The sequence below is a fragment of the Sapajus apella genome, unplaced genomic scaffold (assembly GCF_009761245.1).
Source record: "Sapajus apella isolate SASKATOON/1434 unplaced genomic scaffold, GSC_monkey_1.0 scaffold4, whole genome shotgun sequence".
Lineage (NCBI taxonomy): Eukaryota > Metazoa > Chordata > Mammalia > Primates > Cebidae > Sapajus > Sapajus apella.
The window spans coordinates 22,111,630-22,128,898 of NW_022436944.1; positions in this window are offsets into that span (position 1 = coordinate 22,111,630).

Consider the following 17,269-nt stretch of genomic DNA (forward strand, 5'->3'; position numbering starts at 1 on the left):
AACTTGCACTTTAGCCTGGGTAACAGAGAAAGATCCTGTCTTAAAAATAAATAAATAAATAAATAAATAAATGTTAGAAAGTCAAAAGGGCGGGCTCAAGAACTCTAATATGCTTAATCAGAATCTAATATGAACTAAACATATGTGTATAAAAGCTGAGGTTTTGTTGGGGGAAACTAGAATATCAGAGTCTAGGGAAACTATATTTATTCAAAGGGGTTTGTAATTATGGATTTGAACTGATTGTGGATATTAATTAGCTGAGCTATACTGGCAGAGACTTAAACTCTATAATTTTGATAGCTGAGTGCAAATCACATGACTTTCATTATAAAGACAATTTGAATGTGTGTCCTTCCACTTTCTCAATATGTCCATGTTTTGTCACAACATAAAAAGTTTCACAATGTTATGTAGAAATGAGTGGCCACATAGGCTCTGCTTCAGCGAATGGACTGCAAAGGCAACGCCCCTTACTGCTTGTTGTACCCTTGTTTAAAGTTGTTGTTTCTGGTATCTCTTTGAAAGATTTGACAGACTGCAACATTTGACTTTTCCTAGCTTTTTCAGCAGATATATAACTGCTTTTGATGAACTACCTATTTAAATTTCACTGTAAAATAAATATATATGAATCAATTTCAAGTGCATTGTGATATCTAAAAAATAATTTTTGGTAATATAATCCACTGCACTTTCCTTTAACAAAACTTTGGAATAGTGTAACCTTGAAAATCATTTTTCCCTTTACTACGCTTGTATAATTTTAGAAGTAGATTTCTAGGACTTAGTAATTTCTTTTCCTCTTATATTTCATCATCAATCATCATTTCTCCATTTCTATAATTCATGAATTTAAATGATATGTTAGAATTTACTTCTTATCTTTTCCCCAAAATTTAGTTTTCTTTTCATTAGTAAGCACATATTTTTTGAATAACAATACATATTTTAATGCTCATAAATCTAGATCTTAAACAGTCAAATTTAAGTTGAAATAAAACTTTGCTTAATTAGTGATGATTATATATGTATCCGTGTCTATATGATACTATGTGCATCATATTTCTTATGAATTTGCTTATATTCACCCTCTAACAGCAGAGTGAAAACAGATAGATTATTCTAAGATAACTCTGAAATAAGTATATGCATGTTTTTCAATAGGTTGCCAGGCATATTTAAAAAAATTCAAACTGGAGAAATGAATTATTAGACTAAACTTTATTCTGTATATATTTATTCCTTCTCATTTTCATTTTTCTTCTACAAAAACAGAGATCCAACAGCCTTTTGCCTAACAAGGCACACATATTTTTAAATTCAGATTCAAATCTAAAGTATAACTTTGAGTTGACAGACATATTCTGCCTATTGAAATTTTATCTTTGGAGTGTAAAAACCTTAGCAATATAAGGAAGAAAGAAAAGAAAACTTCTTTTGCACAGAGAAAACATTTGAATAGTGACAACCTGATACTTGAAAATTCAAAAAACTACATGATAAGAAATGCAAATATCTTTGCAAACATGACCTGAAGCTAAAGTATTTAACTACATTTACTTTTAAGGACTTACATAGTAAAACACACAATATTCACACTATTGGTGTGTCATTTCCACAAAGATATAAACATAAATTTTCTATTTAAAAGCTTAAAAATTACAACTTCTATAGAGATAACATAATTTGTTATAAATAACTTTAATAATGGTATTTTCTCAGGTATCAGAATATGACATTATTCCTTAAACTTATAAACTACTGGCTTATTTATCTTTCTCTTAGACAGGTATTTGTGTATCTGCATGGTTTATAGTATACTGTTAACTACTTAAGAAAAACATATTTACAAATGGTAATGAACCAAAATAGAAAATAAAAGTAGTTTACTTGAAAGTTTCAGTGTGTTTCCATAGTATATAACAATACTTCACACTGAACTGAAAATGTAAACTCAATAAAGATTTAAGTAGCCTCTTTACTAACTTGTTTTTATTCTTGAGAAGAAATTTGTTAATTAAATTTCCAAGACTCAATAATATGTTAGTTTCTTAAGTTTCAGATAGCATAAAGGCTTCCTGACTTCCTAAAAAAGATCTTATTTTCCCTCAGTCCTCCTCAATCTCCCCATCCAACTGGCACCTAAGCATCAAAAGTAAGGTAGAAATAATTACCATAAAAACAAAATGTTCAACATGTTATTCATGGTAACTTGGTCTTCAGGAAATCTGTGAATATGGCTAATTTTTTTAAGGGGACAGACAGATGGGCGTAAAAACAGGAGTATTGCTTAATATTTATAATCAGATGAGATGAAGAATAGATGAGCAGAAGGCTCTATCTTCTCTAATGAAAATTTACAGTTCTTTGCTCAGTTTGAAAACCTGTACAAATTCTCAGATTCAGAATACACCCATAAAAAGAGACACCCCAGCTACCCATAAAAATGGTCTCTGCCACACTACAGCAACTGTATATGGTAAAAATTACCCTACTTCTTCCAGAAAGGGACTTAAAGTCATTCGTGTTTATTGTTCTATTTATTTTGGTAATCACACAGTGAGGAATAAGGAATACTCAAATCTTCTGAAATACATTGGATAAAGATGTGAGTTGACATATGTTGCAGGTATTGCATACCTTTGCTTCTTATAGTGTCTCAGCCAGCGCTAATATGCAAGGACTCCTGTAATATATCTCTTCAACTGAGATGAGTTTTTGAATAATATTACTTCCTACTAAAGCAAGCAGGACATTGGGAAGAAAACATGGGAGTTACTGACTCTACTACATAATGCAGTATTCTAGAAGCTGCCAGCCTTATAATAGGATGAGTAGCCTCTGGAAGATATACTTGAGGCAACAGGTTTAAAATAATACTCTGAACAAAGTATGTTGAAGGTTTGGTAACATCCTAAAAGAGTAGTCATTATGTGATGCTGTGTTGGCAATAGGTAGGCTATAGGAAAGAGGAACGAAGAGGGAATTAGGAGTGGCCCCAGTGACTCTGGAGAAGCATATGTGATTCCCATCTTTGCAATTCTTGGTGCATTGATCTACAGTCCCAGGTTTTCAGAGAGAGAAAGCTTATATCAAGGGTCAGAGAGAAGACATCCACAAAACAAACCTTGCTGCTACCCGATCACATTTGGCTTCCCACGCCAATAGGCCAAGTCAAAGCAATGGCCTACAGTCTGGCAGAAGTAAATTACCCTGATCATTAATAAAGAGTTTGTATTGTGTTTGTGTTGCTTCTACATTATGGGGCAGGTGGTATTATGTATGGCATTCAGGTGATCCCCCAAGGTAACTTTCATTCTTCCATAAACAGTTTTATTAGTAAATTAACAAGAACAGATCCTATACATTGATAGTTACATTCCAAATTTGTCTTTAAACACTCTGGGAATGAGGGTTTGGTCCAACTCAACAGAAAACCCATCAGAATTGGCAAAGGTGCTAGCAAAGTGGAAGAGGGAATCAGAAAAGGTAGTAGAATAGGAAGGTAATAAATATCTGTTAAGGAATGTGGACCAACTGGAGAACTGAGACTCTATAACTATTTTCAGTAACCTTTCTCTTGTAAGGACACCCAGAATGTGAATAACTAGAGCCCTAAGGAGGCTTTAATCACATGAAGTGAATCTAATATGAACAGTATTGTGTTTAGGTATGTTTCCTCTATACCCAGTTTTTGAGAGTTCTTGTTATGAAAGGATGCTGAATTGTATCCATTGATTTTTTAGCATCAATTGCAATAATCATGTGGGTTTTGTCATTCATTCTGTTGATACAATGTATCATATAGATTGATTAGTATACATTAAACCATCCTTACAGCCCTGGGATAAATCCCACCTGTTCATGAGGAGTGATCTTTTTAAGGTGTTGAATTCAGTTACCTAGTATTTTTGTTGAGGATTTTTGCATCAATGTTCATCAGAGATATTAGCTTGTAGTGTTTTTGTTTTGTTCTGTTTGGTGTGTCATTGTCTGGTTTTGGTATCAGGTGATGAGGCTCATACGGGCTCCATAATATGAGTTTCTAGTATTCCCTCTTTCTCTATTTTTCAGAATATTTTGAGGAGGATTGGTACCAGTTCTTTAAATCATTGGTAAAATTTATCAGTGAAGTCATCAGGTCCCAGGCTTTGCTTTTCTAGAAGACTTTTTATTATGATTTTGATCTCATGACTTGTTATTGGTCTATTTAGGTTTTGGATATCTTCATGATTCAATCTTGGTAGTTTTCATGTGTCTGCAAATGTCCATTTCTTCTAGGTTTTTAAATTTATTGACATATAGTTTCTCATAGTATTCTCTAAAAACCAATTGAATTGCTGTGGTATCAATTATAATGTCTCCGCTATCTTTTCTGATTTTACTTATCTTGATCTTATTTCTCCGTTGTTAGTCTGGCTACGGTTTGTCAATATGTTTATCTTTTCAAAAATAACCAAAATTTTGGCTGGGCAGGGTAGCTTATGACTGTAATCCTAGAACTTTGGGAGGCCGAGGCAGGTGGATCAAGAGGTCAGGAGATGGAGACCATCCTGTCCAACGTGGGGAAACCCCTTTTCTACTAAAAAACAAGAAAAGTAAAAAAAATTAGCTGGGCGTGGTGGCACACACCTGTAGTCCCAGCCACTCAGGAGGCCGAGGCGGGAGAATCGCTTGAACCTGGGAGGTGGAAGCCGCAATGAGCCAAGATCCTGCCACTGCACTCTAGTCTGGGCACCAGAGCAAGACTTTGTCTCAAAAAAAAAAAGAAAAAATGTGTTTTGTTGATCTTTTGGGGTTTTAAAATTTTTAATTTCATTTATTTCTGCTGATATTTGTTACTTCTTTTCTTCTACTAATTTTGTGTTTGATTTGCTCTTGTTTTTCTAGTTCTTTAAGATGCATCATTAGGTTATTTATTATAACTATTAACTTCACTTCTTAGTACTGTTTTTGCTGTCTATGCTGTGTTTCTTAGTATTGTTTTTCCTGTGTATGCTATCATTTGTGTTAAAAAAATTAAACAAAATATTCTTAATTTCTTTATTGAACAATAGGTCATTCAAGCACATGTTTTTTATTTCCATGTGTTTGTATAGTTTCCAAAGTTTCTCTTCTTATTGATTTGTAGTTTTATTCTATTGTGGTCAAAGAAGATACTTGATAATATTTCAATATATTTGAATTTTAAAGACATGTTTTGTGGTCTAACATATGGTCTATTCATGAGAATGTTCCACATGCTGAAAAGAATGTTTATTCTATAGCCATTAGAAGAAAAGTTCTGTAATTACTTATTAGGTCCATTTTGTCGATAGTGCAGTTTAAGTCCACTGTTTCTTAGTTGACTTTCTGTTTGGATGATCTGCCAATGCTGAAAAATGGATGTTGAAGTCTCTAGCTATTTTTGTACTGATGTGTTTCTCTCTCTTTAGCTTTAATAATATTTGCTTTATATATCTGAGTGGTTCAGTGTTGAGTGGCTGTAAAATTGTTATAGTCCCTTGCTGAATTGACCCCTGTATTAATATATAATAACCTTCTTTGTCTCTTTTTACTGTTTTTGTCTTAAAAATTGATTTTAACTCATTTAAGTTTAGCTACTCCTGCACTTTTTAGTCTCCATTTGCATGGAATATCTTTTTCCATCCATGTATCATTAGCCTCCATGTCCATTCAGCCAATCTGTGACTTATGATTGTAGAGCTTAACCCATTTAAACTTAATGCAATTATTGATAAGGATTTACCACTGCCATCCTATTATTTGTTTTCTGGTTGTTTAGGGTATTCTCTTGCTTCTTTCCTTTCTGTCTTACTTTTTATGAAGATGATTTTTTTTTCTGATGGCATATCTTGATTTTTCATTTTATTTTTTATGTTTATCTCTTGTAGGTTTTTGATTTGAGGTTACCATGAGGTTTGCAAAAATAGCTTATGGCCCATTATTGTAAACTGATGACAAGTTAACATTGTAAAAAGAAACAAACAACAATTAGAAAAGTAATAAAAACTACACTTTAACTTTATTTCCCCTGATTTCTAATTTTTGTATCTATTTATCTTATTATACCATCGATATTTTGAAAAGTTGCCATAGATTTATTTTTGATAAATCTTCCTAATGAAAATATGAATAGTTTACATAACACAATTACAGTGTTGTAATATTCTCTACTTGTCAGTGTGCTTATTATTACTAGTGAGTTTTGTACCTACATATGGTTTCTTATTGCTCATTAACATCCCTTACTTTCAGAGTGAAGGACTATTCTTAATATTTCTTGTGGGACAGTTCTAGTGTTGATCACATTCCTCAGTTTTTGTTTGTCTGAGAAAGTATCTCTCCAAGTTTAAAGGTTATTTTCACTGCATATATATTCCAGAATTAAAAGGTTATTTTGTTGTGGTTTTTTTCTTCAGAACTAAATATGTTCTGCCACTCACTCCTTGCTTCTAAAGTTTCTACCCCTAAATCTGCTGCCAGACATATTGGAGCTCTTTTGTTTTTTAATTGTTTCTTTTCTCTTGCTGTCTTAGGATCCTTTCTTTATCCTTGACATTTGGGAGTTCGATGATTAAAAATCTTGAGGTAGTCTACTTTGATTTAAATCTGCTTAGTGTCCTATAAACATCTTATACTTGCAAGTTGATACCTTTCTGTAGGCTTCCCTTTTAATACCTTTTACCCTTATCACTATCTTCACCTCCTCTTTAAGGCCAATAACTTAGATTTGCCCTTGTGAGGCTATTTTCTAGATCTTATGCGTGTATTTTATTCTTTTTTTTTCTCTCCTCTCTAACAGTGTATTTTCAAATAACCTGTATTCGAGCTTACTAATTCATTTTTCTGTTTTATCAGTTCTGCTATTGAGACTCTGATACATTCTTCAGTATGATAATTGCATCTTTCTGCTCTAGAATTTCTGCTTCATTTTTAAATTATTTTGATCTCTTTGTTAAATTTATCTGATAGACTCTGAATTCTTTCTCTGTGTTATCTTGAAGATCCCTGAGTTTCTTCAAGGCGGTTGTTTTGAATTCTCTGTATGAAAGTTTACATCTCTCTCTCACGCTGAGATTGGTCAGTGGTGCCTTATTTAGTTCTTTAGTGAAGGTTTGTTTTTCTGGATGGTCTTAATGCTTATAGGTTATTAGCTTTGCTAATGTCGGGGCACTGAAGAGTTAGTTCGGTGTTTATTTTAATCTTCACAGTCTGGATTTGTCTGTACCCATTATTCTTGTAAGGGCTTTCCAAGTATTCAAAGAGAATTGAGTGATGTGATCTATTTGGTCACTGAAGCCATAACGGCGTTAGGTGGGGAGAGATGACACAGCACCCCTGTGGCCACCACCACTCTGACTGTTCTCGGTCAGACCTGAAGCCAGGATAATATGGAATCTGACCCAAGGCCTGTGTTGACTATTGCCTGGTTACTGCTGATGCTTATTCAAGGTCCAAGGGCTTTTTATTCTGCATGTGGTGAATCTAGCCCAGCTTGTGTCTTTTCCTTCATGGCAGCAGTTTCCCTTCTGGCCCAGGATGGGTGTAGAAATGCTGTCTGGCAGCTAGGTCCTGGAGTTGGAAACTTTAGAAACTTCTTCTTGCTTTGTTGTACTGTGGCTGAGCTGATATGTGAGTTGCAAGAAATCGCTCTTTGCTTTTCCCTCCACTCTCCCCAAGTGGAAGGGAGGAGTCTCTCCCAGAAGCTTCAATCTGTGTTACCTGTTGTTTGCAGAGGAGTGACATAAGCACTCCCTTCATTGCCCCAGCTCATGTCTTGGTAGGTTATATGTACCCCAAGGCCACTGGCACTGAGCCCAGAACAACCAGGACTTGATTAGCAAATGCAGTCTCAAGTTTATTTAAGATTCCAGAGCACTTTATCCCATAGTGCTACGGCTAGCCAGAACTCAAGTTCCAACCGCTGTGATGGATGATTATTCTCTGGCTAAAGCTAGTCTAAATTCTTACTCTATTAGTGCCACCTTGATTTTTCCCTGTGTTGCTTTCTGCTGTGAATTCCAATGCAAGGTCCCACAATCACCACATTCTCCCTCTCCCAGGCATGCCAGGCATGTGAATTCCCTCTCTGTGCAATGTGGCTGTTGTGGGGAGTTGAGTAGTGGGGTGGGGAGAAATGGAGGGGAAAGGTGGTGATGGCAATTCAAGACTGTTTTTTCTACCCTCTTCAGTGCCTCTTTGCTTGATATGATGCTAAAACCAGATACTGTGATCACTCATTTTTTTTTTGTTTTTTATGAAGGTGCTTTCTCTCGAAGACAGTTGTTCACTTTGGTGTTCCTGCTGTAGCAATGATTACTGAAAGGTTCCTTTCAGTCATGTTGTTTTACATCCCTAGGAGATCATTTTTAGTTGAATAAATAGCTAAAATATTAAATGATGTTTATTATTTTGTGAAAGCAAAAAACCTGAAATATTTATAATTTCCTTTCATACATTTTCCTTTGTTTTAGACTCTGGGAAGAAAATTTTATTTTGATTTGTATCAATGTATCTCTAAAAATGTGGGTTAGTTCACAGAAAGTTTTTCAAACATATTTTAACTTAGCTTTTTTTTTTTTTTTTCTTTTTAGAACAGAGCATTTCCATTCAAGTTGCTAATGCCACATGCTAACTTAGACAATAGTTTGACCACACAGTGGCATAAAAGACTGAACAATCCTCCACCTTTGTTTGTTGTTGTTCCCCATTATTAGCAAGGAAAAAAAGAAACCTAACTATAAATTTTACCCCATTTTCTACTTACCCAATTATCTCATCTTGTTTTGAATTTCCTTAAATCTATATGAATAAACAACATAGGAAAGGAATATGGGCGTTATTTGGGAAGTAAGAATTGACAGAGAGCTTTTAGATAAAGTAGATTATAAATGAATTCTCCAAAAGAATGGTATTAAGTAAATAAGGTTTAGAGTGACAGGGAAGAATTAACATTAATGTATGTGACATTATGTAAAGGTAAACATTTATTGGCTCAGTAATGTATTTAGATGTCACCCATCTGTTGTTATCATATTCAGTTATTAGGCTTCATTATCAGTATATTTGAGTTATTACTGAATAAATTGTTATTAGATTTTGTTTTACATTGAAGAATGCCATATTAGAAAGGAAAATAAAAAATAATCCCAAGAAAACTTGGTTATATGATTTGTTTTCAAATTTTAATTAACAATTATATTTATAGAGTTTCTCAAAAAATAAAATAAAAAACAGAAAGCATCCCCCAGCATGAGCTCCATTCTTCTATATAATATTAAATTGCCTCAACTAAAGACCTGTATCAAATTCACTTTCCTTACGAATTAACGTGGTAGTTACTTATTACACTGAAATTTAAATGTAGTAATCAAATGTTTATTTTGTAATTGTATTACATTAACCCTGATTAAGGATGTATTTATCGCTTCAAGGATTACATTAAAATGTAAATGCTACAAGTGCTGATTGGTGGTAAATTATATCTATCAAGTGAAGCAATTACTAGTGAACTACAGTAATCAATTCAAAGTCTTTTCTATGTTTGTGAATTCATGACCTCACAATAAGTGAATGTGTTGATTGTTTTAGCATATTTTTAATTTACAAATTCTATTTCTCTTCCCTAACACAAGTCATTAAATAAAATACAAAACAAAATTTATTGGAAATGGACACAGACTATGAAACAAAAATATAATTTTCAACACAGGTATTTAGATCCTTTTTCTTTCTCAGTGAACAAGAGGGAAGTGTAGTAATTATGAAGGCTTTGCAAAGGCTGTTTTGTATTAGTTAAGTGTATCAGGATGTTTGATAAAAGAAAGGACTTTAAAAAAGACCTTATAAATTTCAACCAGAGAAATCTTATAATATCATTCTGGAAAAAAACTTTTACTATCTGTCTAGTTAATTTATTTTGGTTATAGTGTAGACTTCCTTTTTCTTTAACCTCATGTTTTTATCCAAACTAAATTTAGTTTAATCAAGTTGCCTATGAAATAAGAAAATAAGTCACGTAAGTCTCATTTGTTCATTATTAAAACGATAAGAGTGTTCTCACTTATAAGTGGGAACAAAGCATTGAACACACATGGAAATAAATGTAGAAACAACAATGGACACTGTTAACTACTAGATAGTGGAGGAAGAGGAAATGGGGTAGAAAAGTATCTACCAGATACTGTCTCACTACCGAGGTGATGGTGGAATCCATACTCAAAACCTCAGAATCCCACAATATTCTCATGTAACAAATCTGCACATGTACCCCTATATCTAAAAATTGAAATGTAAAGTAAAACAAAGAAAAATAAAGAGAACAAAGCCTTTCAGTCTTAAATGAGAGCTAAGTGTTTAAAATCTATTGATGACTCATAGCTAAACATTTCTGAATCCAACCCTGGTAATTAGAAACCTGAAAAGATATTTCTCCTTTCTGGCACATTTCTGGCCTTCTCTTTCTCCTTATTTGTAACTTCTTCCTCTCATAATGAGAAATCTTGCTCTCATCCATTACACATTTATTTATTAAAAAAAAAAAAACCCTGCATATACTGACCAATTAATTTCAGAATTGCTAACTCTGCTAATTTTAACTGCTATTTTTTGGTCCTACTTCTTTGTAGTCAACCCTTTCCCTCTTTTTGTTCTCTACACCTAGTAAGGATTATTTTTTTTCCATCCCTATATAACATTAGTCTTTACTGAAATAGTAGTGTTGAAGACTTCAAGTACTATTGTAGATTTGTCTATTTCTCATCTGAGTTTTATGAATTATTATGTTATGTAATTTAAAGAACTGTTAGTAAATAGTTATTATTTTCTTCAAAAAGACTCTATCATTATGTTTATTCCTCTCATATATTGTTCCATTGATAATATTCTTTGTTCTGAAGTCTGCTGTGTCTGATATCAGTGCAGGTACTTTGACTTTCTTTTGGTTAGTGTTTGTGTAGTATATCTTTTCCCATCACTTTGCTTCAAACTAATCTATGCATTTATAATTAGATACTTAGTATACAACATATAGTTGATTGTGGGTTTTATGGTTCATTCTGACAGTTCTCTATCCTTAATTTGTCTCTTTAGATCTTTCATATTGAACATAATAATTTTTATATTTTGATTAAAATCTACCACATTGCTTGCGCCTTTCTGTTTATGTATCTGTTCATAGGTTATTTTCTCTCAATTTCTACTTTTCTATTTTTATGACTCTATTTTATCTCATATGTATTTATTAACAAATTATTAAATAATGTTTACATGAGCTACCTTCAAATAACATACTTCTCCACTTGTAGTGAAAATATCTCATAATATAGTCCTGTTTTCTCCTTCTTATTATTTCACTATTGTTTGTGTACATTTTGCTTGTACATATTCTACATAAATGCACATTATATTGTTGCTATTTGAAGAGCCCATTGAAAGCATTCTTCATTATGCCTACTGTGTTTGATGCCTATCGTTAGCATTTGATTCTTTAATTGCTCATCTGCTGTTACATGTTGTTCACCTTTTTTATTACAGCCTTCAACATATTATCCAGTTATTTTATTTCTCCCATAGATAGCTTGTCTTTTTTTGTTGTTGTATATTTTGTTAAATACAGTAAAACAGAAGTAAGTGGATTTATGGTTTAAAAATGGTCTCATCTTTTCATCTGCTATGCCTTTAGTGTGAAGATTTGCATTTTTTTCCCATTTATTTATTTTATTGCATTTTAGGTTTTGGGGTACATGTGAAGAACATGCAAAATTGTTGCATAGGTACACACGTGGCAGTGTGATTTGCTGCCTTCCTCCCCATCACCTACATCTGGCATTTCTCCCCTTGCTATCTCTCCCCAGCTCCCCACCCCCCACCGTCCCTCCCCTATTTCCCCCCAACTGACCCCAGTGTGTAGTGCTCCCCTCCCTGTGTCCATGTGTTCTCATTGTTCAACACCGGCCTATGAGTGAGAACATGCGGTGTTTGATCTTCTGTTCTTCTGTCAGTTTGCTGAGAATGATGGTTTCCAGGTTCATCCATGTCACTACAAAGGACCCAAACTCATTGTTTTTGATGGCTGCATAATATTCCATAGTGTATATTTGCCACATTTTCCCTATCCAGTCTATTCCCTGTTCAATAAATGGATTTGCATTATTCTTGTAAAGGAGTTGGGTTATCTTTGAGGTTTAATGTCACTATTCTCACCCTCATTGTATCACAGGCTTCAAATTGCTCTAACAATATATTGTATTCATTGCTTGGCCAGAATATTTTCTCAATGTCTCTTTTATCTTAGCATAAGTTCTTTCCTTTGTGTTATACTTCAGAGACAGTCTCTCTCTTGCCACTATCAGAGCAGTATTGTACTGTTACTTTCAGTTGATGCTTTCTTGACTGGTGGTAGAGATGGGAGAGAGGTATATTTTGATTAAGCCACAATTTTAATCAGGTAATTTGTTCTACATTCTTGAAGGTGAAAACTTATCAAGTGCCTCTCATCCTCTTCCAACTCTGCATCTGGGCCTAGCTAATATTCCTTTCATTTTCTCAGTGATAATGGGCTTTTTGTTTGTTTTCATTTCTCAGATACGATAAAGGCACCAATTTTTATTATCATTTTCCCAGAAAACTGGGGCTTCTTTGCTTTGAGGAGGTAAGCGATAAAGGACAGGGAGAAAGTTTCTTTCTCTTACTCAGCAGCTGCTATTCCCCTTTCCTAAGGCTGGCACTAAGTATGATGTAACTTTTTCAGGCTTCTCCTGTTATTCTTTGATGGAGTAATTGGAGAGAGCCTGAAAAAGTGTACTCATCTCTTCACATGCTCACCATGGCCTGCCTTCAACCTTCACTAGTTATTCAATTCTTTTATCTCAATTCTTCTTATTAATGTCTAGCTGGATTATCCTGAGTAAACAAATACTTGCATCCCTCAGTCACTCTTGAGCCAGCTCTCTAAGATTACAGGTTAGCTTACAGTTCAAAAAGAAAATGTTTACAATTTGTAGCTTATATTGTTTCTTTCTTTTTCTAATGACTGGTTGATGATCTTTCCAGCTCTTTGAATTCCCCAGTAGAAACTGGAAATTAGGTCGATTTTAAGATCCACATAATTCATTGGTTAAACAGAAGGACACTAACATTAACCGGCTCCTACAATATCAATATATCAGATAGGACACATGTTAAATAATCTGCATTTAGATCATGTTTAATTTTTCTAAAATTTCCACTGTTCAAACAGGACCCTGAACCCTGTGAAGGTGAATGACTGCTTAGACAGTAAAGAGGTATTTTGTTTGGAGCCCTTATCTGCCTAATCAGAAAGGACTATGTTGTATGCCAGTGTCCACAGCTGCTATTTTTTTATGCATTAAAAATGGAGAAGATAAGAAAAGTCTTAATTCAAAATGAGGTTTAATTAAAACATTTACATATTGCCAGGAATATACTACTGCTAATTTTGTTGGCATATCATCTATTAAAATACTACTCATTAGAGTCTGAAATCATGTGGCAATCAGTAGAAGTTACAGACTTCAGTCTCAATTCTTAGACGCTCACAAAAAATCAGAAGTGAACAGCCCATGGCAGACTACTAATGTCATCTTTTTACATTTTGCCTCTCAACACATACACAGTTATCAATTCTTTACATACAATAATAAAACACAGAATGCATGAATTAAATCTTGTATATTAGAGATATTTAGGCATTTCCATGGTATGACAAAAAATATTTTGTGAACCAGTGAAACAGAATTTTATACTGACCTTCTAGTTACTTCCATAGACGTTTCAATGATGTTCACAAAAAGAAAAACAACAACAACAACAAAACCTTTATTCTGAGTGCTTTATCCTTTGACTTTTACCTCTAATAGAGTTGTTTATATAACATGTTTTTGAAAACAGGTTGCTAAAAAAAAGAAACGCATTGCTAGACTTTCAACATTTGTGAAGTTAAATAATTCTAAGAGATTTTTCTCTAAATCGGGTACAATTTTATAACATAACAGTTACAGTGTTTCTGTTCTAAAGATGGACAAATTTAGAAATGTTCCAGCTGTCTTCAGAGCTCAAATTGCTTATTGCAAAGAACTATGTGACTAGATATTTCTTCAAATTCATATTCAGAGAATCAGACTTTGAGATATCTTAGCATGTGAAGATTTTCACCATGCAGAAATATCTTGACAGTATGTTGAGTGCTAACATTAGGAATAAAATAAAAACTTCAATATTTTCCAGAATCATAAAGTTAACACATTTGTTTAATAGTAGTCTAAGCCTGGTGCAGTGGCTCACGCCTGTAGTCCCAGCACTTTGAGAGGCTGAGGCAGGCAGATCACCTGAAGTTGGGAGTTCCATATCAGCCTGACCGACATGGAGAAACCCCGTCTCTACTAAAAACACAAAATCAGCTGGGAGTGTTGGTGCATGCCTGTAATACCAGCTGATCAGAAGGCTGAGGCTGGAGAATCACTTGAACCCAGGAGGCAGAGGTTGTGGTGAGCCAAGATTGTGCCATTGCACTCTAGCCCGGGCAACAAAAGCAGAACAGCCTCTCAAGAAAAAAAAAGGATTCTAAGTTGAAAAGTCAAAAACTCTTAAGAATTTTCTTCATCACTATTCGTGGTAGGATGAAAAGTGATTCCCCTCCCCTGGCCCCAAACATTTATGTCTTTGGCTCTGGAATCTCTGTATGTTCCTTATAAGGCAAAGTGTTTGTGGACCTGACTAAAGACCTTGAAATGGGGTGGTTCTCCTGGATTGTCCAGGTGGACCATGAATGCATTCACACTTATCTTTAAAAGAGGGATGTATGGGGAGATTTGACAGGGCAGATGGATTTATAGATGCTCATTTTGAAGATTAGTGTGATATAGCTGGAAGCCAAGAAATGCTGGCAGCCACCAGAAGATAGAAAAGGCAAAGAATGGCTTCTCCCCTAGTGTTTCTGGAGATATTGCAGCCCTGATACTTGATTTTTGTTCAGTAGCATAGATTGCAGATAGTTCTGGCCCCAGAACTAAGAGAAAATTAATTTCTGTTTTTTTAAGCCACATTTGTGGTACTCTGTTACAGTAGTCAGAGGAAACTAATACACTATTTAAAAAATAACAGGTATTCAAAGCACAAGCATCCATAATTATTTCCAAAAGCACCACTGTCCTGAATTAGCCTGAAATATTGGCCTGCTTTCATTCTGCTAAGAAGATTATATAAACTTAGAATACTGCTATAAGCATCCATATGGTTGAGAGGTAGTTGATGATTAGCTAGACAAAGTAATTGGATTTTACTTGGCTTAAAAACTGTCTTGAATTACATCTCAGATTAAAAAAAAAAAAAGAAATCCTAACTGCCTTTAACAGTAGATCATTTGTTATATTGTCTTATTTTGCTTTACAGACATTCTATTAAAAATTATTTTACACCTATCATTTTCTGTTTCCCTTGACAACTGGGATGTAAAATAAGTGTAAAATAATATTATGTTTCTTGCAGTGATTTCGTCACCTCAGATACAAAATCAACAGTAATATGTACTAAATACAGAGTACTATAAAGTCCCTGGTAATATGAAAATCTTCAGACAAATTTTAATGTTATCTATCCCTAAACTAATTGTCAATATCCTAAAGATATAATTAGTGATCTTGAAAAGTGTGCAGAAAATGTTGAACAAACCTATTTTATGTTTTTAAATTTCCTTCCAAATGAATAGAGGTAATTTTAAATGGGCGATTTCTCCTCTTGTTTTCTCAAGAATTGTTTTGCTTCACTTTTTATCACAAGACATGCATATAAGCCAGTTTTTATTTATTAGAATGAATGATTATGGGCCATAATAAATAGCTCAATCAAGTGGTTAGTTGTGTTAACCTAGGCATTTACTGCTGCTGCAGTAAAATTAATCTTGCTTGTATTTCAGGAAGGGCCAACAAAGCAAAAAATACACAGTCACGAAATTTTAAAATGAATATTTACATTAAGAGACTTTAAAAATAATATGATGTGCATTTTACACAGTATTGGGATCCAAATTAAACAAAGCCTTAGCAAAATGCATATTTTAAAGATTACAAATATACTGCTCTGAATAAGAACACTTTTTAGAATTGTGAAACCATCACAAGAGATCCTAATTTTATAGTTAAGTGCTAAAGTGGAAACAAAAATAAACTGAAATGACAGTAAATAGCTATGAAAATCAAATACATTAGAATGATAATATAATGGTATTAGGAAAGTAGAATGCAATAGAATTCTCTCTGAGTACCTTTTAGAGCAGTGCTGCTCAAACCTGAATGTGTACTCCTATCACCTGAGGATCCTGTTAAGATGCATTTGCTAAATCTGTGAGACTTCAGTGAGGCCTTAGAGTCTGCATTTCTAACAAACTCCCAGATGCTGCTGGTGCTGCTGGCCTGTGGCCCAGGCTTTGAGCAGAGAAGTGTTAAGAATATGAGAAAGAAGAGCCTTATTTATTCCTTGTTACCTCATGATCTAAACTCGGTATGCAAATAGCCTTGTGCTTCAGATTAAATGAAGCCTCAAGTGGAACAGCACATAATCAACGCCCACAAAAGTATATAACTAGTGTTAATTGACTCCCAGTCCTCCTTATGTTAATTAAGATGCAAAGTATTATTGGGTTTCAAGAGAACAGTTCTCCCTAAAATCTCTGAGTCCCCATAGCCTGAATTGAACTTTCAGGCATGTCCCTACTGGCAGGCAGCTAAAGCAGCCTCATTAATCTCTCCAGGACCTTAAGAGGGTATGAAGAACTCTGAAAAAGCATCTGTCCATTGCAAACCACTGCATCCAAAGTGATTGTACCAAATTGTCATTTGTGTTAACATTGACTGTCATTTAAGATTCCTAAACAAAAAGGGAAAAAGAAAGCTTTACTCAGTATAATACAATACAAAAATATGGATTACAGTTTTGACTTTTAAAAAACCTATTTATTCTGAATTTGGAACAGATTTTACTTTTATGAAAAAATAATGAAATTTATGGAACCAATAATATGACTTATTTTTAACCTATTGAGGCTAGACTAATGTCAAAGATGTATTGAATATTAGCATCAAAGAACATTAAAGATAGTCCAGATTAAGAAATACTGGCCAGAGAGGCCAATTGATTCTTGCAGAGAAGACTATACAGGGAGTTGCAGAACTAGGATCAGGTCCCAGGAATTGTGCTAATTTATTTTGAGTATCTCAACTTTGAATTATACAAGAACTTCAAGCTT